Below are 24,212 nucleotides of genomic sequence, written 5' to 3'. Positions count from 1 at the left end.
ACATTGTACATAACTCTATCTTTTTTTTTTAAGGATAGGGCTGAAATTCCGTGGGCATGAAAGTGTGTGCCGTGCGTGAATTCATAAATTTTTTGAACCTTTCATGTTATTTTTGTCAACTGGAGGGGGGGGGGGGGCAATGGAAATATACACACTGATTTCCAGTTTTGTTTTGATAGTAGAACATAATGCGTGCCTAAAACAAAAACAGTACGGAGAAAGCCCGAACACGGTCTCCTCTCTCAGGCACTGACGTCACTTGTGAAATTATAGTCACGGTAGTATCACATGGGAAAGTTTCAACGAACGAGACGACACACGCAGGAACGACACATATGATTATCTCATTGTTTGTATCGTCGACGCTGCGCCTTGTTCTAAAAATTTCTAATAGCTGACAACATACCTTGGTGAAGGATTCAGCTGGAGAGAGCCTGCAGGTGTCTCTCCGTGAAAAGTGGGCGCCCTTATTCCGTCTCATGCGCGTGCCTTCTCACGCAGCTTCGCGGGATGCGGAGATCACCGCGGTCGAAATGAAAGGGCTTGAGTCACTAGAAACTTTTAAAATAGCGTATGCAGCCACCGGCATCGCCAGCCGCCATTGAGCATGCACAGATTGGCCCGTTGCGCCTGGCACCGTGGAGCCTTACGCGCATGCGCAATTGCGCCTGGCGGTCACGGTAAGCAGCATAGCGGTAACTGTATACAGACTGAAAGGAGCAAGGCATTATAGACCTGCTCGAACCCCTTTCCTACAAGGCCCGTACTGTGAGCATTGGCCGTGTGTGCGCTGGTGTCGCGGCAGAATGAAGACGTCCGTCACATAAGCCTGCACGTGTGCCATAGGTGATGCTTGTTGTCGTGCACAGTTTCCAGCAACGCGGCAGCGAGCGCGCTGTCATATACGTGCGCAAGTGTTTTGTTCCCCAGATCTTCATATTACGGATCATTGAGCTCGTTCCGGCATGATGGTACAATGTCCTTATTTCGTGGTTCTTTCTATGGTCGCCATGCACCCCGGACTGCTTCCCTTGCCCGCCTTGCTTCGCCAACAAGCGGCGATCGTAATTTTCAGTGATGTCCGCGGAACCTCTCTTATTCACGTTCTTATGCCAATGGTCAGAAGCACTTTCCCCCGAAAAAAGGTGCTAAAAAGCGGTCAGTATGTATCACGGCTGTCGCCGGCATTGCTCGCTTCTGCAAGTACATATATTGTGTCTCCTACGAACTCGTTCATAGAAAATTACTTGTAGGATTGCAGCTGTCTTTGTTTATTTTGTCTGTATTCCTGCAAGGAAGGAGTTGGCACTGCGCGAGTCATCGGTTGCTGACGTGTGATGTGAATAAGCCTCGCATCTGCTTATCAAAGTTGCCGCTTGCTCCGGTCATTTGCTATTATTAGCTCACTACTTTCCCCATAGAGACAGCATATGTGTCGTCTTGACATTGTTCCTGCGTACGGTTCTTTCTCCCTGTGCATTTTTTTTCGTTATGAACTCAGTAATCAAGCAGCTCTTTGTCGCCACGTTGCACAGCAGGTTTCCAAATAATAAAAACAAAGAGTATTGAGAAATGCTCCATTTCATGTGTATAAACCGAGCGTCAGCGTCTTCACTGAAGCAAGAGTTTTGTTCTCGCTGACGTCCACAAAAGCCCGGTGAGCGGAAAAGCAGAAAGTCCCACCTTAGCACTTCGCGCGTCATGCGGACTGGCTCTTGTGTACGGAACGCTTTTGCCGTTGACCTCATAGGCAGGCGTGATTCGGCCTGAGTGAACCCTATAGGAGGGGGGCCTGTCGCCCTGTGCACACTCGCGCGAGAAAACGATGCAGCATTGTGAGTGGCGTTAGGTCGCGTTGGTGAACGAGGGATCGCATTTACTGCGCTGCTTGCACGGCCAGAAGGACTAGCGATTGATCGGTCACGATTTTCAACGACATACTGGCCTATAGCCGTCAGCCAATGTGGAATAGATCGCACTGGCAAATGGGTTTTGTGCACTCCTCCTCAGACCGGCTTACGCTAGTTGAAGCCTGTTCACAACACTGCATAGTTTTAAGCGGGGCGGTGTACAGGCAGGTACACGCAGCAGTTTATTGTGTCTGTACGCTGTATGAGCGCAAAGAAAACGAACTGTAGGGAGTCAGCTGCTTGGTAGTAAGCGTGATGGGCGGGTCGTCAACTTCCGCGGTGCTTGGTCTGCAGTTTGTTCCGTTTGCAATTGATCTCAGTGCTTCCGATTATAGTATGGTGTGATTGCAACAGGGAACAGTGGCGTCCATTCGCCGCGGCAAAAAGAAAGAGTAGAAAACGAGGTATGGTTTTCGCCTGACAGCGATCTGCGATCTCTCTTGTGCGCCCCGATACCGGCTGGGTACGTCCAACGGCGATCGCAGGTACCTTCTTGAAGGGAACTTGCGCTTATATCTAATTAGCCTGTAGCTCCTTAGTGGTCGGTACTGTAGTCGCTGAGCTCTGGGTCAGCCGGGAAAGCAACGGGGTGGTGAAGCGCATATATTTTTCCTTCGTCTGTATTGGCCATGCTATCTTTAGCGAGGTTACGAATTCCCACTAAGCACCCTCTTTCTACATTTCTCTCCGACTTCTATGCACATATTTTATCCCAGCTTCCGGAATTTCTTAACGATCCTTGCAGTCATAGTGCCTTTGCGGTAGCATGGCTGTACCTTCAGAGGTTTGAAGCGGACATATATCCGTAGTGCCCCTTCGCGGAAATTCTCGTCTAAAACCTGATGACCGCTTCAAACCACGAACCCTTCAGGCGCTTATCATGGGTTAATTGGTAGTGACAAACAAGAGACGCGTAGTCGTTTACTACGTTCTCTTGTGTTCGTTCTTTACTTATGCTCGGTTTTTAACACATCGCATGATACGAGCTACGTCTCGCCGTCGTTTTAAGGCAAAGTCTGTAATGCAGGCTGTAAACACAGTATATGCAGTGCTAGCGAGTAGCGGCTACAGTTCTGGCTGAAATTTTGGCCGATGCAGCGGTATGTTAGCAAAGACTCCCGCGTTCCCTTAACCGCCTTCCCTTTGCCTTACGGAAGATCTACTCCAGGGATTTGGGGCGCAGATCCGCTTACGCTGGACACCTGCGCCTCTCGGCCGCGTCCGCCGAGGTCGCGCCGGCGTGCGCGGTGAAAGTGCTCTAAGTTGCGCGGAGATGGAGACTTTAGGTTTATAAAGCGCCCGGCTCGGTGCTCGACAGCTTAGGGCTAAAACACATTCGCGCCTCGGTCCGCGAACTGTGTGGTTGGATGGTCGGTGAACTTTGTGGCTGAAAATGAGTAAAATCTTGAGGACGCATCAGGTAGGGCTAAATCGTATGCTTCCTGGATATGACCTTAAGGCACATATTGCGCTGTTAAGTTATCGGTAAAAACTTTTTTATTGCATTTAGTGTGGCTACAGAGTTGCTGCTCCGTGCCCCGCGCAGATTTCCTCCTCGTAGCTGCATTGTTAAGCTAACGGGCCACACGGTAGACGGATAACTGTGACGAAGGCGCGGCAAGTTAATTCTAAATGATATTGATAGCGTTCAAATTTAACCACATTAGGGCCTATGGTTATATATCTCTGCGTTGTCGGCGTGTCACGAACTATACAGGCTTGGCGAATGCCGACAGTTTTTGGTTATGCTCGCAAAACTGTATGAAGGTACTGCACTGTTGTAGAAACAGCATTTCATGACCTATTTACAAAATGGAAGCTTCAACTGCCTGAGGACCAGAAGACTTGCCGAAACACTGAACACCACTGACTGCAAAATCTAGTTTTGCCGGTGAAATGTAAAATTTTCTGTGGCATACTGCCTCATAAGTCGATGATAGAACGATTTCAATATTGATTCCAATTTACTGTGTCTGTCTAAGTATGCACCAGAAGTTTCATCGTTCTTAGTGGTTAGGAAATTAGATTAACTTGTTAATTACAATTATAATATTTTGCTTACAACTTTACGTGTATTAAGTGTAAAGGATCAGTACCGACGAAATGGTTGGGTGCAGAAGTTTCATCGCAGTTTTTCGCTGCCTGGGTATTGCAGTGAATTTGTATAGTTTGGAGCCATTCGTATTCAAAGTTCAAAACATTGCATCTGCTTCCTGTGCAAAGTAGAGCCAATGACTGCTTGAGCCAGTTGCTTGCATTTGTTCCATGGTATAGGCTTTCTTTATCACATGGGACCTTTCTCATTCCCCATTCATCTTAGAGAAAATATTGGGGCAGCGTCAGGTTTCTGCCACCTGCAGCTACTTCACAGTGAACACCTTTAGTATAGTATTGCGTTTGGAGGATGATCACATTCTCCCAGACTCCAGTGTCATCTCTAGGCTAGTAAAAATTGATGTTTTACTTCAGAATCGGAATCAGTTTACTGCAATCAAAAAGGAAAGGTAAGGTGTACAAATTTATACGGAAGGAGGTCCCATAGTCATGGACCTCCTCGGTAACTTTTTCTTCAGCGTTCTCGTCTTCATTTGTATCTGTATTGTGAAAGCTTTTAATAAATCTTCTCAACGTGTACCTCTTCTGAAGCTCGGATAATAAGCAGTGTATAAACTATTGCAAATGATAGCATCCTTCCTATATACCCCGGCACTGGTTCGTGGTGTTATTTACTTGTCTATCCGTGAGATGAAGCTTTATAGCTCGAACACCCCTTCTCACGTTGCTGGAACGTAGTTGCAACATTAATGAAAGCACTCACGGAAAACCACTGCAATACTAGTGCGATTCGCTTCGAAGTCTTCGCGCGGCTCCTGTGAGAGTAAACACTGCGTTTCGGAATATTTTCTCACTGATACTGTCCGTCGTCCTGCTTGCCAGGAAACACTCCCTCGGTCACTCAGGCCCATTTGCGCTGACGGAGTCACAACCAATGGACAGCATCACGAGCGGCCCTTGTTTAAAGCTCAGACGTCTGTTTTCCTTACATTTGTTTAAACGTGCGTTTGATGTCTAGATGCTACTACTGGCGCCCACCTCTGCGTACGTGGCGAAGCCCGCTTGGCTGTTAATTCCGGCAGGTAATCCGTGGGGCACTGCTTGGCGAGCTGAGCTATTAGCGCATTGCGGAATGGCGGTATCTGAGAACGCCCTGGGCTTGTCTTTATTCATTCTTCGCAACTCAACTCTGCAAGGTTGTTTTCGCCGCAGTGCGCGCTTTACAAGTGGCCTGTTGTTCTCTTAAGCGCTGACGATCCGGCAAGTAGCGCTAGCAGAACATCCATGCAACGAAGCCATTCTCGTCGATAATCCAATTCAAGGCCGCGCTCATCGGTGGGACGCACTTCAAGAGCCGCATATTGAATTACGCAAACGCCGGCAGCAGCGCTTGGCTATGCATCAGCTCCTGCTTTGCCCCATCGTCTCCCTTTTTCGCTGTAGTCCGGGGATGTTCTCGAGTGGCTGGTCGAAGAGGTGTTGGGCCGAACTCTGGGCTGTGTAAAATCGACACACGCTACTTAATGTTGCATGAACAGGGAGGCATGGAGCAATTGATTTTTTCTGCTTGCTTTCGTGGCTTTTCTTGCTGGAATTCTGGATCAACAGCGAAGGTGGTTTTCGCCTTTTCTTCGCAATATCTCGCTTGGGTACGATCTACAACGCCACCTGAAATCATACGAAGGGTTCATCAGCATTTATATTTTGAAATGGGAGGACGAGGGGGTGGGAGAGGTTTGGGTTGAGAGGTTGAGAAACCTTAGGTGTGTGATGCCAGAAACAGGGGAGTCTGTTGTGAGCGCCGGATTGTCTATGCTGTCTGACAGAAACGAGGTGCCGGCTAAGAAAGATTTTGAGAAAGTGCGTGTGCGTGGCATAATTGGGGGGGGGGGGGGGGGGGGGGGGGGAGAAGCGATAAAGCTGCCATCTGAAAGTTGTGAATTCAATATAACCTAAACGGTCCCGGAGCAAGGCATAGAAAGCTCTACTATGACGGCACGTGTTTTGTTGAGAGCTACCGCTATGTGTGAGGCCATGTAACTCTGACGCTAGTCGCGCAGGCTACAAAGCAAGGGTAGCACTCAGCGCTCTGGGCCTTACCCGAAACACACTGAGGTTACACGACGTGATATTAAGTCACCAACGTGCTGTGTGTCACGGAGGGCTTTTGCTAACGGCTGCGTAAAATGCTTTTCAACGTGTTTGAATGTATTTTCTGGTTAGGCGACGACTTAATTATTCCTCACCACTGCCAATCAAGCCTACAAATTTAGTCATTTTGGCTGAGAATTTCTCCGGCTGTCACAGCAGCACGTAAGCTCGGCGAAAACGTCGTATTCGGGTGTTCTTCGTCTCCTGTTCTCATTAGCCGCTATATTGTGAACGGCCCCGTACAATGTTTCCCCGCCGTCTTTGTTTCTCCCGGCGAGTCTTTCATGACTGTTTTCTCAAGGCAACGCTTCAGCCTCCCCTCGAAATGAGTCGACTCGAAACGCGGCATCTGTTTCTGTGCAGGAGCTCCGCATTAACGACTTTCCTTAGCCTGTTTTTTCGCACACGACTCTTTCATTGCAGTTTGTACGCGATAGCAGTCGCGCGGAGGCCTCTAGACGCGCAACCCTGTTCTATACGCAGTCTCCTGGCACGCCCACAAAAGAAGCGAACAAAATCGGGTGGACGGCAATTTGCCTGTGAATTCATTGCCCGGCACCTGTCTCATTTTCCTGCGCGTGGCTTATACCGAATCGGGACATTTCAACTGCGTCACTTCTCCTCTTTTGCGTCGCGTCCACGGCGAGGTGATTGTTCTCCGCCCCACTGAAATCGCGCTGTGCAGTCCCGTGGAAGCCACAGCCAGCGATGGACAATTGCGCATCGAATTTACGAATCTTTTATCACGCTCCCCCAGATTTGGAATGGGCGAAGCCTGGGTAATATTGTCGTGGCCATCATTACATGGTCACAGCTGTGGTGTGGGCGAAGCCGTTCCAACACGTGCGAAGGAATTATTGAATCCAGCCCCACTGGTTAGCTGACGCATTTTCCGGCTGTTACAGCGGTGTACAGTTTTAGAGAGACAGGGTGTAGCGCTCCCTTGCAACAACTGTCTGGAGGCAGTTCGTTTCTTTGCGTGCGCGAACGGATCAGGGGAAACGCTTCCTGCAGCGAAGGCGACGCGCGTCACCAAATACCCGCGGGCTATACGAACCCGTCTTCGTTGCTTCGAGTTCGACGCGGCACCGCGTAATTTCTCGCTGGCCTAATTGGCTCGGCAGCGCAGCTATTCACTCCATAGCCTGGTGGGGAAACAGGGTTTGGCAACACCGGACTAGCTCGATGTATGCGCCACTCAGCGCAGCCTTTGTGTGGCAAGATTCTCGTCACAGCAAAGTAAGAGATGTTACTCCTGTGGGGGCTTCGTTCGCTTCTGCAGTCCTGGGAAGCTTTTTGAAGTAGTTTTCGGAATCTGACGCCTATATATCTTTGTCTTCGTTTCTGGGAGCTTGGCTTCGTCTTTAATCGGTGCACAAGGATGCCAAAGCATGGCCTGAATGTTTTGAATCTAGGTGCTTAGCAGCCAGATTCGCCGAGGGTCAAAAGTAGGGTTAGCGCCCATAGTAATCGCCCAACAATTCCAGAAAAAAGCATTTTTGAATATCAAAAAGTTTGTGAATGCGATTTTCATATATTGTAAGATTTAACTATAATGATTATATCCGCAGATCTTCCGCTGACAGACTGCAATTTTATGCTTTTCGAGGTTTTTGCGATCGTCGAAAGCATTCCCCGTTGGTTTTTTATGGCAGTCTTAACTGCTCCATGCCAGCGATCGAAAAACTTCAAAACAAAGATTTGCTACACATTGTAACAATAGATCATTACTTTCAGTATTTCCATAACGGCACCTTCAATATTCAATATTTTTGTCCAAGAATGTTGGACATGTACTTGGAAGTGAAAGTTTTCAAGGCAGTTTTTTTAATTTCACAATGCACCTATGATGTCGTCCCTTCTTGAAGAACAACTAAGTTCATCCTAGAACAGATTACGGAAGTATGAAGCGTCATTTCGAAGGTGATGTATATTTAGAACACCGCGAAACATGCGCATGGGAGTCGCTCGCCGCTGAGGGTACGAGACGTGTTTCGGGATCCATAAAAACACATACAAGGAAAACTTTCCCAATTATTTATCTCGTTTTACGAGGTGCCGATAGAGTGGCCGTTCGTGAACGGTTGGCAAGTGCTATGAAGAAGAGTTTTACAAAGGGCGGTTCCTCATTTCAAGGTAGATTTGTAAAACACCACGATAAATGCGTAAAAGTGGTAGGCTTTTAAAGTAGTTAAACCCAGTAGACGTGCGAAAGCGTATGTTTAGCCTGGCTGGCTCATAGTTCTGCTTTGCTGGGTCGCCGCCACGCTTTGCGATGGTATTAGACTCAGGTTAAGCTGTTATCGAGTTTAAGCTATTTTCTGTTTGCGCCGCAGATGGAAGTTGATGAAGACGACGACGATGTGCAAAGCGAGACAGTATGTTGCAGGTTAACTCAAGGCGTGATCGGCTGCGACTATAGCATTGTGGGCAGTGGGCAGCGAAGCTGATCGTTCTCGCCGCCGCGGGTTCGAAACCCAGTCGCGGCAATATTTTATTTCGGCACCCTTGAGGTCAGGGACGCCACAAGATTTCTGGTTGATTCTCACCCCGTGAAGCAGTGTTTTCGCTCTAATATTTCTGAAAGTTTGCTTGCATGTGTTTCAATACGCAGTGCTCACCCCAGCCAGGAATCACCCCTTCGCGGACGTCTTGGTGTGTCACTGCGCGTTAAGGACCCCCAGATAGTCGAAATTATTCTGCAGCGCTCCACTATGGCACATCTTTGTCTCTTCCTTCTTTCATTCCTTTCTTCGTTCCTTACCTGCGGCGCAGTTGAGGTGTCCACCGAGTAGTGAGAGAGTTCTTGCGCCCTTTCCTTTCCCTAAAACCAACCTCAATTTCTCGCCGTTTAAGTTAGCCGAAAAGCCGTAACGACGTGTATGATTTTTATTTTTCATCATATTAAACAAAAAAAGGGGCAAATTTGAAAGCAAAATCTTTTTCTGCGACACGTGCTACCGACCAAACTTTGGGGCCTTTGCTTCTCCGAATTGACGTCTATGGACGTTCATCGCACTTTTAGGTAGAAGGAGAAGCAAGCATTTATACAACGTCCGCGAGCGAGTCCGTGTTGCGGACGTAATCCGAAATCTTGGTTTACTGCGTGCTACTACGCAACACTACTGGCGATGAGACAGACGAAGAAACTGACATGCACAAATGAGGCGCTGTCTAGCGCACGAAAGATCAAACCCACGATTCGCGCCTCGTTTCTGCTTGTTTGTATTATCGTCTGATCTGCTCGTCAGTAATTGTGTGCAGTAGTGCGCAGTAAACAAAGATGCGGAACCAACTGGCCCCAGTTCTAGCACTGCTTAATCCGATGTAACGCGAGGCACAGACAACGCGAGCGTGCAGCTCATCCTCTCTCTTTTCTCCCGGACGCGTGTCTGGACGGATCAAGCCCACGATTGTGGTGGCACCGCGCCTCTTTTTGAGTTTTCGGTCAGTTCGTATTCTGCCCACGTTGGCCTAATTTACTCCGTCGCTCTTCGGGTTTCCCTCGACTCCTATACTGGAAGCGACGAAATGAAAAGCAGACTATCTACAGAAGGGTGCGCTGCCAGAAAGCAGTCTCATGGCATTGGTTGGCGTATAGCCGTGCCTGGTGCGGAAGTGCGTCGATTCTACAATGATGGCATGTTATGAAATTGGCCAGTGTATCTGACTGTCATCACTTCTAGCCCGAGCATGAGATTGATTACCATTTGCTTTAAATTTTCGTGACATGAGACAGGGCATTCATCGGTACGCTGTCTGCTGTACTGATCTTGCAGGTTCCGGCCTTCCGCGCTCCATTCTGTGCCGGGATGAGTGCAATGACTAACGTTTAATGTAAAAGAGTCTATAAATATTCAACTATCTCATCCATACATTCTCGTTTTTGCCTCCGGCCACCCATGCTCCGGTGCTTTTTAAAACACCGCGGAACCGGTACACGATAACTCTAGTTGTTTTCGAGTGGCGTGCGTGAAGGGAGATGTTAGAACGCTGTCAGTCTCACGTGCATTCGGCTGCTGTGGTTTACGTTGCGCCAGAGTCGCATCAAAATTTCTCTGCAGCTTTGCCATGCAATGTCCTTTCCTCGCGTTCCTTCGTACCATCAATCGCGCTATGAGATGTGCGACTATAGCCTCCAATGAACTGTCACCACCTCGCTTCGGTTAGTGCAAAAGATCGCGAATTCCGTCCACGTGTACAATCATTCTCCGAGGCATCGCAGACATATTTGCATGCTTTCTCCATGTGAAGCCTTCGGCAACGTTGCTTTCGCCGTGAACTGTTCGCCTGTCATCAATCCCACAAACCTGACTTATTTTCATCATAAGAGCACGTGAAATTTTCGTCAGAATGTTATGCGTCGTTTTTTTTAATATTATCAGACCCCTGCACCTTAAGTGTACCGCGTTAAACTGTCAGGTCATTTCTAGCCGCCTTCGGGCCGAGCATACTCCATACGTGCACCCGCATCCATGCACCCGCATCCATGCCATCGGTCCGTATCCCGACTTTCTGGCTTCATCAATTCGCAGTGCTAGAAAGAGTGTCTGGAAAGTAGAAAACGGGCGCGATTCCCTAATATCAACACGAGCGAACGGCGCTCAACGAGAAGACTGTTGTGGTGTATACTCTTAGGGGCGTCCTCGGCGAAAGGGATGCAGCGCAGAAGTGATGCCGGAGCGCATACATTGTTGTGAACGCGGTCGAAAGTTTGAGACCGCGACGATGATCCCAAAACAACTGCTGTCAACCAATTCCGCTCGCATTCGAAAGGATTTTCCGGCGAGCGCCGCGAACGTCGGTTTTTGAGTTCCGCTTGCTCAAGTCCTAGATTGTTTATTGTTACGCGTACTGCGTAGCTCATTCTTAGCTTGGCTAACGCCGCTGCCCTTTCCGGATAAAGGATGCCGGAGACGTCGACAACGCAACTGCCCATCCGTGACAGAGCTGCTCTTGAAGCCCTACCGCTCGTGCAAGATTTCCCTTCCAAGCAAAGAGGGCGGTCGTGTCCTTTTTTCCCCCCTGTGCGCATCTCTAGGGAATAGAAACCGGCTTTTTATTTCGGTTTTGAATAGCCAGAATGATACGCACCAACGAAGGGGTCTTGTTTGCCCCTGGCGGAGATGGAAAGCGACCCGGCGTGACAGATGGAAAACGGCGGCGCGCTCAAGATAGGAGCAAGCAGCGTGGAGTGGAGCCTGTTAGGGGTTACTCATTGATTCCCTTTCGTCTGAGCCCAAATGTCAAGAGGAACGCGTAGCCCCGAGCAAGTGCGTTCGCTTTCATACATCTTCGCCAAACGAGGTTCGTGAAAGGAGTTTCTTTAACCGTGTTTGAAGAGAGGTCACAGCACATGAAGAGAACAGTCATGCGCTCTACTCGAACGGGTCGGATTGTAGTCAGAGTGCGCGAATGTGCACTCGTTTGATTTCTGTGCGTTTCTGCGGATGCCGTCGTGTCGATAAGTACAGAACACCGCAGAGGTAGCCTTGAGCTTGTCAAACGCTCATTTGTCGTTGCACTCGAAGGAAGCCTCTTTCCGTAGAACCAGACTCATTTGACGACTATGCGAAGGTCTCTCTGCACCACTCAAAGTCTCTAAGGGACTCCTTAAACTTCAGTGGCCGTACTTTCTGGCTACCGATGCCAGGCATTGTCCGGTAGCGTTCTGCAGCGAGCGCTTCGCCTGAGCGGTGGAGCGTGGGCGGATTCTGTAGCCGCTTGGCGATGGAAAGGTCATTTTATTACCTGGATCGACATTGTATTTCGGCAATGCTCAGCAACGAATGCAGCGCCGTTCGAGCTTCGTTCCCGCTTTTTTCTCGTTTTATATTAACCGCGTTAATGTTGAGCTACTTAACATCACTGCTTTGCACATTTGCCGATATCTTTCGCAGTGATAGAGATACCGAATGGCGCACGCGGCAAGACGTCATTGTGTTAGAACTTTGAGGGAGAGTTATATTCCCTTTTGTTTCTGTCGTGTCCGGTCGCTGTGTTGAATGCAGCGAAGACGCACACGGTACTTTAAGACTTCGTTTATTTAAAGCCGATGAGGGTGCGACCAGCGTCGACCGAGGCAGGAGCCGAACTGGCCGCCCGAAGAAAGGAGGGAGTGGAGAAGCGTCCACGGGAGGGAGTGGCTTCCCAGAACAGGAGGAGGGTGCGGGGGCGCACCGTGGGGGGGCATCCGGCGACAGCGTGCGACGAGGGGCAAGCGGTCGTTAGGAGGAGGATGCGAGTGGTCGTTAGGAGGAGGATTGAGTGGTCGTTAGGAGGAGGATGCGAACTGTCGTTAGGAGGAGGACGCGGGGGCGCACACACACAAAAGCAATAAGGGGACACAACACTTCCTTCCCCCTTAGAAAGTTGCCTGGTATCGTGCAGGGGGTCGGCGCTCACGCGTGGAGGCGCGCTGGCTTTGTGCGCTCGGGGGAGAAACACTTGTAGGCTGGCTGTTGTTCGCTGTGTCTCCTGGGTCTGTCCTGGGCGAAGTCTCTTCTTCCGGGAAGAGGTGCCAGGCTATGTGGGAAAATGGTGCACGTGTTCTCTCCGCTGGCGGACAGCTCTCAGACGGCGTCGTAAATCTACGCAGCTGGTTGAGATGTCGGCGTGCTACTGTGCCATGTATGTTGACGAGCCAAGAGCGCAGGCCTATGCGTCTGACAATTGTAGCTTCCTCCCAGCGTGGCTTTTTCAGAAACTGTCGGGCGAGGACGCGCTGCCCCTCATTAAGCGTGCCGCAGCGCGGAATTGCTTTTTCTTCCCGGAACGTCTCTGCCTTTGGCTCGGGGAGGATGGCTGTGAGCTGGGTTCGCATTTCACGCTCGAACATCATTTTCGAGGGGGTCTCGCCTGTTGTGCTCTGAACCGTCGTGTGCTGCTTGAAGAGAAAGCGCGCAAGGCGGCGCTGCAGCGAGCCTGTCTGATCTCTTTCAAGGGCGCGTTTTAGCTCGGCTACGTAGCGCTCGGCTTGTCCGTTTGTCGCTGGGTGGTAGGGGGCCGATGTAACTGATGAGATCCCGTTGTCGCGATAAAACTTGAGGATCTCCGCAGACACAAACGGTGTTCCGTTGTCCGACACTACCTTGCGCGGCAGGCCGAACGTTGCAAATAGTGATCGGAGGTTGTCAATGACTGCTGCCGAAGTCGTCTGTCCCATTTGCCTTATCTCAAGCCACTTTGTGTAGGCATCTACGACCACAAGGAAAGTGCAGCCCTCAATTGGTCCTGCAAAATCAATGTGCAGTGTGTGCCATGGTGTGTCTGGCTTTTCCCATTCTGGGACAGGAGCTTTCGGCGGGGCGCTCCGGCTGCTCTGGCAAGGCTTGCATTCTCGCACCACTGTTTCGATGTCGTTGTCAATGCCAGGCCACCACATGTAGCTTCTGGCACACTTTTTCATTGCAACGATGCCCCGATGTCCGGCGTGGATGAGAGACATAGCTTGTGCGCGTAGTTCTCTCGGCATCACAACTCGGGACCCAAATATGATGCAGCCGCGATGGGTGCTCAACTCTGTAGCTCGCCTGCGGTAAGCGTCGAAGTTGTCCCCTTTGAGTTTATGCACGTTGCCTTGTTGAACAGCTGTGTAAACTAGCCGGAGAGCTGCGCACTTCTGCGTAGATGCTGCAACTGTGCCTGCTGTAAGCGGAGGTTCTGGCAGTGCTTCGAACATCAGAACGTCTCCTGGTGGAAATGGTTCGTCAACAGTTGCGTCTAGTGGCAGACGGCTTAGCGCATCGGCGTTTTGATGTTTACTCCCATTGCGGTAGACCAGAGCGTAGTCGTACGCTGAGAGTTTGATGGAATGCTGCGTCGGCTCGATGACACCTTGCTGCTCCAGTTTGTCCAACTCTTTTTCAACTGAATCTCGGAGAGCAAACGGCACCGGCCTGGCCTTCAGAAATTTGGGTTGCGCGTTGTCCAACAACTCCAGTGTGACCGGGGGCCCTTCGTTTCCTGGAATCTCTTCCGAGAATACTCTTTCGTATTTCTCTTGCAGTTGCTCAACCATGTTCTGGCTCGGCGTCTAGTGTATGCCGCATATCATCACGCCTAGTGGAGAAAACCAGTTTCGCCCTAGAAGGCTTGATCCTGTGCCCTTCACAACAAGCAGAGGTAGCGTATATATGGGTCTGGCCGTTGTAGTTAACCTGCACGTTGGCAGAGCCCAATAGTGGCAGATTCTGTCCTGACCACGTTCGTAGGTGCGTGTCGTCTTGTTGCAGGGCGGGTGCGTCAGATGGCCATGAAGTTCGGAACGTGTCCTCACTGATCAGAGTACAGGCTGCGCCGGAGTCCACCTCGAACTTAATCAGCTGGTGATGTACGCTTACTTCTGTAAAAATCTTCGGTCGCGTGCCGAGATTCATGGTGTTCAGGTCGTACAACACAGATGGTGTTGCTGATGTTGTTCCATGGAGATCAGATAGCGGCGTATTCTCTGAGGCGTTGACGCTGTGATTAGGCTGGGAAGGTGACTTTATCTTGGCAAGTCTCCCTTTCGTAATGCATGCTCTTTCGATATGCCCTCGCTTGTGGCAAAAATTACACGTGGCTGACTGGAATCGACATCCCTGGGGGTTGTGTTGGTCGTCACACCGCCAGCAGCGTTGTGCCTTTTTGACCGATTTTACAACAACAGAAGGCTTGCGCACCTGGTTGCTTGTCTGGTGTACCGGCTCGGTGTTCCGGCGAATCCCTCTCTGCTGGTGACCGGCGCTCTCCGCTCGAACGGCGATGTCGTAAGCTTTGCTGAATGTGAGGTCCTTCTCAGCGAACAGGCGCTGCTGCAGTGACTCGTCACTCAGTCCGCACACAAATCTGTCGCGTAACATCACGTCCAAGGGAAGCATGGTGGTGTTAGCAGAAGAAGCTGCGTCTCCCTCCTGCCCGGTAGCTGTTGTCGACAGCGTTCCAAAATTGCAGTCGGCAGCGAGCTTCTTGAGCGCGGCTACGTAGGCGCTCACAGTTTCTGCCCCCAGTTGATCTCGTCGTTGGAAGCGAGCCCGGCTGTAGACCTCGGATGGCCTTGGGTCGTAGTGCTTTTGCAGCGCTTTTACGATGTCGTCGTAAGACACTGCCGCTGGTGTGCTTGGCTGAATAAGGGCGCAGACAGTATCGTAGGTCTGCTCCCCGCACAGCGTCAGCAGGTTGGCCCTCTTCAAGGCTGGGTCTGTGATGTTGTTAGCTTCAAAGTAGAACTGAAGGCGTCCAACCCACGATGACCACGATGAGCCGTTGAACTCTGGTATCTGATTGGGAAACCCTCGCGTAGCCATGGCTTGTCAATAGCGTTGCGTAGCGCGGGTCGAATCCACTTTCTCGTCGCCACTGTCGTGTCCGGTCGCTGTGTTGAATGCAGCGAAGACGCACACGGTACTTTAAGACTTCGTTTATTTAAAGCCGATGAGGGTGCGACCAGCGTCGACCGAGGCAGGAGCCGAACTGGCCGCCCGAAGAAAGGAGGGAGTGGAGAAGCGTCCACGGGAGGGAGTGGCTTCCCAGAACAGGAGGAGGGTGCGGGGGCGCACCGTGGGGGGGGGGGGGCATCCGGCGACAGCGTGCGACGAGGGGCAAGCGGTCGTTAGGAGGAGGATGCGAGTGGTCGTTAGGAGGAGGATTGAGTGGTCGTTAGGAGGAGGATGCGAACTGTCGTTAGGAGGAGGACGCGGGGGCGCACACACACAAAAGCAATAAGGGGACACAACAGTTTCACAACATCTGCCCTTAGTGATCTATAGTAACGTCAGTATACTGCCACTTTTCGTATTTTTGTGACACCTGATAAGCACGCACTAAACCAATAGGTTGCATGTTAAACCGGAAAAATTCTTACTACGTTTTGGCCTCGTTAGAGGTTTCAAATTGTACTTCAGACATCCTTCTTGCATGGGCATATGCGGCTGCACTTCGCTAGACGTAGAAACTAGACACTAACACAGAAAGTCAGCGGCACGGCCTTATTGTACTGTTTTAAAGGAAGCTGTATGTACGTTGTAAGGTGTATGTATGTACGTTTTAAAGGTGACTGGTGCGTTTCTTTTCTGTCCAACAACTAGATTGCGTAAAAAAATGGCCGCGATTTACCTGTTCAAGCTAAATGCGGCTTAAATGCGCTAGCACGTTCGCCTTTGTTTTGCTTTGTTTATCTTTGTTTAGCTTTTTATAAGCTTGAAAATTCGAGTTGCACACAAATGTTCTTACAGTTGTTCCTTGGCTTTCCTCTTGCGATAAGTCCTGCTGCTCGTTGCAATTTGAGTCGCCGTTCCCTTGGTTCGGCGGTCTCTGAAGCCACTTATGCACGCCTCTCTGCTGCATGTTCCTCTGGCTACTTCATCATTCCCCTATTGAGGAATGTGCATTGGTTTAATTCGGCCAGTAAATAGGATTATGTTACGTTTGGTGTGGCTGTGTAGGATTAACATCTCAGAGCCTCTCACGATATGAGGGACGCCGTAGTGGAGCGCTCCGGGTAATTTCGACCACGTGGGGCTCTTTAACATGCACTGATTTCAAACAGTACTCGGAAATGCAGAGATAGGGCAATCAGGGAGCTGTGGGAAGCTTGCTGCATGGAATCGGGAAAAGGGACTTGTGTAAGGGACCCCTCGGTTTTGCTTTCCAAACAGGAAATGTAACTCTTGGATCAGTGTTAACGATTTTAATCAAATTTTTTTTTTTTTGATGCTTGTTGACATGATTGCAATACTGCTGCTTAACTGCGTTTTTTGGTGATTTCCGTTGTGGCATGTGAAGCTTATGCTCGTGTACCGTGCAGTGTCAATGCACGTTAAGAAGCCGGCGTGGTAACCAGCGCTAAAAAGACACGGACACAGAAAGACGCCACAGGACACACGCTAGACTTGCAGGTGATATTTATTACGATACGGGAGTATTTATGCACTCGCTGAGCTGGCGCCACCTGTCAGCTGCAGTCGCGTCTGGTGATGATAATTAGCACTGCATCTGATAGGTTTCACCCACTGAGCGAGTGTATAAATACTCCCGTAGCGTAATAAACATCAGTTGCAAGTCAAGCGTGTGTCCTGTGGCGTCTTTTTAGCGCTATAGTTACCATGTCAGCATCCTTAAACCATCTGGCCCAGTTAACAGCCTTAGGCATGTGAAGAACCCTAGGTGGTCGAAAGTATCCGTAGCTCTACATTACGGAGTCCCTAATAGTCTGAGTCGCTTTGGGGCTGCAATCCTATAAAGACAAACCAAATGTGCCATAATCCATTCAAACCTATATACATTTTTGAATAGGGACCTCTTCTTTCTGGCTCTTCGTGTTTCTCGCTCTTGATCGATTTCAGCATCCCGTTTAGCTAGGTTATACTGCCTTCACCCCTCTGCTTCGGCTGGCCGCTTCCTGTACCCACTGGATCTGTTGATGATGATGATGTCCTCAGGCTTAATTCACGTTGGCTCTCTCTTCTTTCTCTTTGCTGTTCAGCTCGGCCATAACGTCATTCGGCTTTTTTGATGATTTACCGTTGGCTGCACTGCACGCTCCTACAGCGACTTTATCCTTCGCCACTTCTTTCATTCGGCATCTGCATGTGCACGCAACCGCGTTTCTCGCTCTTCATTCTTCACACCTTCACTCCATCCACTCGGCTGCAGCTGGAGCTACGCTCCTCCGAGCTTACGTGATCTTCCAACCATTGACAGCAGCTGGTGCGACACTAAAGCGCCATCGATATCCGAAACGAAATTCGCTGACTAGTCGAAAGAGTTCGCATAACCTTGTGACGCCATCACAACGTATTTTGATGAGCCACCCTGATAGGTCGAGACAGGTCAAGTGACCTCGTGGCATTTTACAACCTTCCCACCGTGGCATGTGACAACTTGGCCGCCGGATTGTGAGCAATCTGCCATCCGGGGCAGGTGGCAATTAAATTGGAGATTGGAAGACAGAGGTCACGTTACGTTTTGTCGTCGTCGCAGCCTGCCCACCGGGTTGTGAGCAACCTAGTTTTCAGACAGGAGCCTAGAGACATAATCTAAATAAAAACTCATAACAAATGTTATATACGCAAATGTGGGCGCTGTCACAGCATAGTGGATATCTCGTACTTAAGCTAGCAGTCACTCTTACGGTTAATAGGCCGACTATTGTAAAAAAAACTAACGCAAACACACACAGAAGTTGCAACACAAGCTGCGACTGTTGTGAAATATAGTGCTGCCGTATTCCACTCTTAAGTGACCCAAGCGTCCGCATAGTATTTTATGCGCCTAGCAAGGGAACAGCAGTTCGCAATGGTAGCCAGGTGCTGGCAGTAGTAAGGGAATATGTCTATTTAGGGCAGGTAGTGGCAACTGATCCGGATCATGAGAGAGAAATAACTAGAAGAATAATGGGGTGGAGCGCATATGGCAGGTTTTTCTCAGATCATGAATGGCAGTTTACCAATATCCCTCAAGAGAAAAGTATACAACAGGTGTATCTTACCGGTACTCACCTATGGGGCAGAAACGTGGAGGCTAACAAAGAGGGTTCAGCTGAAGTTAAGTACTACGCAGCGAGCTATGGAAAGAAAAATGATCGGTCTAACGTTAAGAGATCAGAAGCGGGCGTTGAGGGTGAGAGAACAAACGCGCGTTAATGATATAGTTGAAATCAAGAGGAAGAAGTGGGCTTGGGAAGGGCACGTAATGCGAAGGCAAGATAACCGCTGGTCCTTAAGGATAACGGAGTGGATTCCAAGAGAAGGCAAACGTAGCAGGGGGCGGCAGAAAGTTAGGTGGGTGGATGAGATTAATAAATTTGCGGGAATACTGTGGCCGCAACTGGCGAAGGACAGGGTTATTGGAGAGACATGGGAGAGGCTCTGCCCTGCAGTGGGCATAGTAAGGCTGATGATGATGATGATGAGTATCTTCATGATTTCCACTTCCGCACTGGCTGTGCGTGTAGTCATAGGTGATGAGAGAGCAGGCAAAAGCTTTCACATTGGTATTTTGCATTACTGGCGCGGTCCCTTCCAACGATCGCAAGGACCCTCTCCGCCCTCCTTCGTCCGCGCAGTTTGCCAAGTGACGATGCGACAGAAGGCAGCTCTGCACAAACCCTAGCTCAAAGGAAACGGGAGCAGTTTTCGGCACTGTCCTGGCAGCGTCCGAATGCTACCCACATTCGATGTCGCATAGCGGGCTGAACAACTAAGCACAAAAACTAAACTTTCTTGCTGCCTGTGTGCTGAGGAGAAAGAGAGATGAAAAATGTGGTAATAACGCTGAATTCGTCGCACTCGTTCACTTCAAGAAAGAAAAAACCTTGAGGTCAGCAATGCAGCAGCAACAGTGCATTTAATGTGTAGCGCCCGGCGACGCTATAAAGCGCAGGCGCTGCGATCGGCGTTCCCGCGACAGAAGAAAATAAAGAACGACAGCGCGTGCTCGGAGCGCACGCCCTGCACGTACAGTCCGGAACTAGAAGCCTGCCACGCTGGTCGTCTCTGTCTGGTGCTCCGCTGCGACCCCGCTAATACCTCAACAGTGGTGACCTGGCGAACCGTGCCTTCTATCGCAGCGGCGTTCCAGCATGGCGTACTGGCAGCACCCAAGTTTCGACCCGCCGCTCTCGGCGTTCCGGCCTGCAGGCGTCGGCGGGTGGTTCGCCCAACTGGAGGCTGCGATGTACCTGAACGGCATCACCATCCAGCCGTTCAAACACGAAGTCCTTTGTGACATCCTCCCGGCCGACCTCCTGCGTCGGCTCACCTACTCTGCTTTCGGCGGCCGGCCATACGATGAGCTGCGTGCGGCCGTCTTGGCGTACTTCGGCGCCTACTACGTTCCGCCGCCGCTCTACGACGCAGCGGACCCGTTTTCGCCGCCGCCAGCCTCTGGCCCTGCACCGGCCTCGCTCGCGCCCACGCAGCCTTCATCAGAACCCGGCCCGCCTCAGCAGCCCCTCGCCGCCACTCCCGTCCAGCGTCTCCAGCCCGGCTGTCTCTCTCGACGCCACACCAGGTGGGATCCGCACGAGCTTCGCCTCGCGTCCTTCTCCCACTACTATCGTACCCGCGTCTCTGGCCCTGCCTCTTTGCGCTTCAGTGGCGTTGTCGCCAGAGCCTCCTGCAGCCAAAGACGACTCTGCGGCAGCAGCCGTGCCGACATCTCCATCTCCCTCGTCACTACCGCCAACAGCTCTGCAGGCCTCTTCTGTGAGGTTGAAGCCGTCGCCCGCTGATGCTAAAGAGCCCTCGACAACGACCAAGCCTGCTTGTCACACTCCCAGCCCCTCAGAAGGTCCGCAGAGCACTACTCGTCATCAGGAGCAGGATGAGAAAGCCGACCCGATGACAGCAGTAACAAGCACGGCGATCGCCTCCAGCCCCACTTTGCCTGAAACAGTTCCTGACCCAGTGTCAGCGCTTGCTCTCAAGCCCGACCATGCCCACACGCGCATCAGCACTGGCCAGTCGCTCCGGACGGCCACTCCCGCTTTACCCCAGCACCTGGAATTGAACCCAGCAACTTCCTCCGTCATCACCACAGCTGTCACCGTTGTCTCGTCGGTCACACCTGTGCCAACCCTAGTGGCCGGACCGCACTGCTCGCGCCCTACATCAGGGGCACCTGAGCCATGTAAGCCAGCCATTTCCACCTATTTGGACGACTTGAAGCTGGCGCTACAGCAGCGACACGACACCACGCTAAAGACCACATCTGTCCACGGAGCCGTTTCGACCGCTCCCTTGCTTGTGACGGCGTACTCTGTGTGCCAGCTTCCCGCCGACATCAGCTGCAGCGGTCCAGCACCAATGACACTTGTGCCAGCGGGCAGCACTACAGTCGGTGACGGCCCCACCATGGCCTCCATTGCCCTCATATGCTTTGTCAGCTCGGCACTCTGCCTCATTCGCCCGCTGCGCAGCAGCCAGGCTCGTCCACCTGAGCCCGTGCGCTCCACCCGACAGCTCTTCCCGGCCCCCGACATGAACTTACCGGACCTTGTAGCGACCCCGTGGGGACACTGTTACTCCAGCTGCCTGCTTGCCTGCCGTGGCTACTCCATCTCTGCCCCGTCGGCGCGTATATTTCGACGTTCCGTCTAGGCGGGGGGCCCTGTAGCGCCCGGCGACGCTATAAAGCGCAGGCGCTGCGATCGGCGTTCCCGCGACAGAAGAAAATAAAGAACGACAGCGCGTGCTCGGAGCGCACGCCCGGCACGTGCAGTCCGGAACTAGAAGCCTGCCACGCTGGTCGTCTCTGTCTGGTGCTCCGCTGCGACCCCGCTAATACCTCAACAAATGATAGTCTCGGAGGATAAAGCTGTTAAAGAGATTTTCAAAGCCGTCCCAGGGAAGCGCAAGCGAGCTATTCAAATCCAAGAAAGAGAAAACTACGCAGAGGGCTTCCAGAGGCGAAATCACGGTCGCGTTGGTTTCGTGCACAATCTCCGAACATTCTATTCGCCTGCAGTTTATATCACCTTGAAAACGCGAGGCCCCGACGCGCTGCGTTACTTTCTTGGCATTTCCATTGCCTTCTGTCGTTCACCGCGCGCGGTGTTTTTTTCGTTCTGTCGCTGTAGCAGCGAGCGTGGCTGCTCCCCCCCCCCTCCCCCCTCTTCCCAAACTGCTCGGTAAACGAATCGACCTCACGCACGCCACCTTCGTGGGTTACAGACTGCAGTGCGCCGCCTGTTTTACTCGTAGAAAAAAAGATTCGCTGTCCACATTTTTCCTTTGTGTTGCGTGGCAGGGGAGGCCTTGGAAGGGGCTTTTGCTCGGTGCCTTCCCCGAACAGCGAACGGCGGCGCCGTGAGGTAGTGGCGTGCGTTAAAATCGCCTTACCGGTAATAGAGTCGCTATGCCACTCTTAATTTTCCCAGGCTTCGAGTCATTGCCTTCAGTCCATTTTCTTCTTTGGCAGGCACCTTGGGCTGTTTTCACTCAAAGGTACAGTTTTCCTGCTACTAAAAACCCTACATGTACCGATTGCTGAGTGCTGGCTTTGGTTCTCAGCTGCCGAACACGTTGGAAAATAGAAGCAAGGAAACGCTTTACAGCCGAAAAGATACGACTGTGGAATAATCACACTAGAAAGTACATACCAGGTTTGCGTACAGGACCGGGCAGACCTAGCATTTCAATTTGCCCCGTTGAGGTATAGCTTTTCACATCTTATGTCTTATAGTTTATAAAATCCGTTCCAACGGGGAAGGCTGAAAAGGGGGGGGGGGGGGGGGGGGTGCACAGCTGCTGAACGGCGAACAAAGGCACCGGCAAGAGAACCAAGGCTCCTCCTCGGATATATACGTGCCTGACGCCGAAGCCTTTTGTATTCAGTGAACAGGATTGGCCCTCGAGCCTGCGCTGTTTAAACGGCTTCAAGCGCCGGGGCGTGGAGTTTGGATGGACCAGAAATTGCCTGCATCCGTATTGACATTCCGCTCACACATGCCGAAGGAAAGGAAGCGCGACCCTGTACAGGACGTAAGAAGAGATGCACATGGATCGAGCGTTGCCATACGTACGATCTTACACTGCGCGTCGTAGAAGCGATGAGGCCGGCGTAGAGGCCGCACTTACAGCTTAACTTGCTGTTGTGTAAATAAAGGAGAAATGAAATTCAGGGGGTAGAACTTGGACCAGTTGATCGGACATTTAAGGAAGGGGAGAAGGAAGATTCCCCGTGTTTGTTCCTTCACTTCAGTTTTGGAGGAGCGTTGCGTGAGCCTTGACCATATTAAATAGATGCTGTGAGGCCTGTGCAGGGAATAAATTCTGGGGCTTATTATGCTATCGGCAGTCATTATGCAGCCGTGGATGCCTCCGCTGTGTGCAGCGCTTTTTCTGCGCAGATTGGCCAATCATTGGCAAATACAACAGGGCACTGCTCGGATTCATCCGAAAATGCTTTCTTCGCTGCGTACGCTGGGCAAGCGGAAGCGCTGTGGGTTGTTTATTTCTGTGCCTGCTTTTTCTGATCGTGGGCAGCCCAGACCTATGCTCAAGGCTGCTGGCGTTATTTCGAGCTCTCTGTTTTCTTTTTTCTTCATATGTATGTTGTTATTTTTTTGTTACTCAGCGTGCTGGGTGCCCACTGTTCCGCTAAGTTACTAAACTGGAGACAACTAGGTACCGCCGGGAACACATCCGCCACCGTTCATCGATGCAGAATGAAGGAAAATATATGACCCGGGGCTGGAAACCTCGCGCCGGCGGGTCTGGACTGGACAGCAACTTCCTGCAGCACAGCAGGCTGCATGGAACATTGTTTACGTGCTTGTGTGCGGAGGTCGCGCAAAGCTTGCTTTATTATTTGTGCATCCCTGTCAGGTACGGTGTGCCGCTCCGGCGCTATCATGTGCAGGCGAAGAAGGTGACGGAATTCTTTGTTTTCTTTTTTTTTTCCGCGCACACCATATCGCGAACCTTCTCTGGGCACCTGACACCACGCCAGCGTAACATGCCATCGCGGCGTTCTCGTGCTGCCTGGAAATAGGAAAGCTTAGCCAGATTTTTCTCTTTGAATATGCTTTTTTCTTTGCTTAACTACGCCGTGCGAGAACGCATTCATGTTTCCTAGAAAAGAAAGGAAAAAGTTTCCAGACTTGTTCTATTTTTTCATGCCATTCCATCCCCACATTCGCGATCCCTGCAGGATGTTCACATCGTCTTTACGTAGCTGCGTGTTTACACTTCGCGCTTCTTCAGAGTTGGCTGTAAAACGCCACACTTTTGAGCATGGTCGTGACACTCCTGGAGTGCTTTATGACAAAGCACTTAATCTCTAAATTGTAAATTGTAATAATGTCCCGAAGCGGCCTGTGAGCTATGAAGGATGTCGTAGTGGAAGGCTGCTTATAATTTAGGCCACCTGGGGGTTCTTTAACATGCGTTGACATCCCACAGCAGAAATGATTTCCTTTTTTGTATTTAGCCTCTATTGAAATATAGCTGGCGCCGCCAGGATCGAACCCGCCACCTTGGGATCGGAAACCGAACGCCAAAACCAGTGAGCCACCACGGCGGGTGCACTTAGCCTCTGTTATAAGTGAATATGAACGTGCCTGCGTTAATTGCTAGCTTACTCCACTGTGGCGAACGGATGCTTCCCATCGCA

General features: G+C 51.0%; 1 protein-coding gene across 1 annotated transcript in view; it reads left to right on the top strand.

Annotated features, from left to right (window-relative positions):
- Positions 1–24,212, top strand: part of LOC149359172 (17-beta-hydroxysteroid dehydrogenase 13-like) — a 120,352-nt gene that overhangs the window by 68,901 nt on the left and 27,239 nt on the right. The window lies entirely within an intron of this gene.

The sequence above is a fragment of the Amblyomma mixtum genome, chromosome 2, assembly GCF_055824585.1.
Source record: "Amblyomma mixtum isolate Tamu chromosome 2, ASM5582458v1, whole genome shotgun sequence".
Lineage (NCBI taxonomy): Eukaryota > Metazoa > Arthropoda > Arachnida > Ixodida > Ixodidae > Amblyomma > Amblyomma mixtum.
The sequence above is the reverse complement of the archived record's forward strand: the minus strand, read 5'-3'. Positions and strand labels throughout refer to the sequence as shown.